The 1,330-nt window shown below is 38.3% G+C and overlaps 1 pseudogene across 1 annotated transcript; it reads right to left on the bottom strand.

The window, feature by feature from the left end:
* Window positions 1–3: 3 nt before the first annotated feature.
* Window positions 4–957, bottom strand: LOC143616006 (large ribosomal subunit protein eL6-like; annotated as a pseudogene). The gene is made up of 4 exons (XR_013150584.1): window positions 691–957; window positions 508–614; window positions 261–443; window positions 4–131 (listed from the first exon to the last, which is right to left on the bottom strand). The product of XR_013150584.1 is annotated as a large ribosomal subunit protein eL6-like (transcript).
* Window positions 958–1,330: the final 373 nt, after the last annotated feature.

Below are 1,330 nucleotides of genomic sequence, written 5' to 3'. Positions count from 1 at the left end.
ATGCCTGCTTTCAATGAAAACCGTACACCCAAATAGCTTTTCAGATCAGGTACAGCCTCAATGGATTGTATCAATGCTGCATCCACGGTTTTCTGGTCATCCTTTTTCTCCTGTGGAAGTGGGCTCTTTTCCTATACATGATTAATAACAATAACTTCAGTTCGTGTATACGGGTCAACCCAATATCATATGGGTCAAAAGGATTCTTGATTTTACCAAAAAAAAAGGTCAAAAATTGTGTGTGCAGGTCAACCAGTTACCTCTTTCTCTGCTTCAAAAAACTCGCCTTCTCCTTTCTTCTTCTTCTTTTCAACCTTCTTCCCAAAGTACTTATCATCAAACTTGTCAACGTTTACACCCGAGATGTCAACTTTGGTTGATGTGGCAATCACATATGACTGATTTACCCTCCTCAAAGAAAACACCGTTGATCTTAAAGGGACCTACAAAGCAGAAAACACTATCAAAAGATGACCAAAAAACATAATAAAACAAGATCATCAGTACCAGTAACGAGTAACAATCCTGAGGTAAGTTGCTTCAAGAAAACAACTCTTTTGCCCTTAAACCTTCCAGCCAGAATAATCAGCACGGTTCCAGGAGTGATGCTAGCTCTGAACACATAAAACAAACCAATTCAACACACAGATACAAACTATGCATATACATTAATTAACACAGAATAAAAACCTGAGTTTGGTTGGTCGGGGTTTGCGTTTGTTGACAAGGGGTGTCTTGACATCATCAGCTGGATAGAACTTTGGTGGCTTCTCGGTTGGAGCAGCTGCAACGGCTTGTTTCTCGTGTTTAGGAAAAGCGCCACCGTTGTTGGCCTTGATGGCCCACAGACCCCTTTTGTGGTACATCTTTGACCTTGAATACTTGCCTACACCCCTGATCAGATCAGGGTTCCTGCACACATGAGGTTTCCTCGCCTGTGGTGCCATTGATTCTTAACTGAAACTGTCAAAAGAAAAAAAAAAGATATTCGTTAGCAAGCGTATATTAACCAACCCCAGCTCGGCATGTGAGTGGTTTTTTCAAGCTCATTTAATATATAATATACTTTAAACCTTAAATGAGGTTGCTGAAGCTGGTTTAAAATTAATAGGCAAAAGCTTGAAAATACACAAAGCTCGTGACGATCCTAAACGCATACAAGGCTTGGCTCATTTACATAATAACTCATTATATTAACAGTTAACCAGCAGATTATCTATTAAACAATAATAATCATATTCACAGTATAGTGAATCATTGAATTAAACCTAAACTAATTCACAATAAAACTACTTCAATTCAACATATAATATCCAACTGAAATGAGATT

This window comes from Bidens hawaiensis, unplaced genomic scaffold, assembly GCF_021521415.1.
Source record: "Bidens hawaiensis isolate Kalapana, Puna unplaced genomic scaffold, B.hawaiensis_p1.1 tig00045233_1, whole genome shotgun sequence".
NCBI classification, from domain to species: Eukaryota; Viridiplantae; Streptophyta; class Magnoliopsida; order Asterales; family Asteraceae; genus Bidens; species Bidens hawaiensis.
The sequence above is the reverse complement of the archived record's forward strand: the minus strand, read 5'-3'. Positions and strand labels throughout refer to the sequence as shown.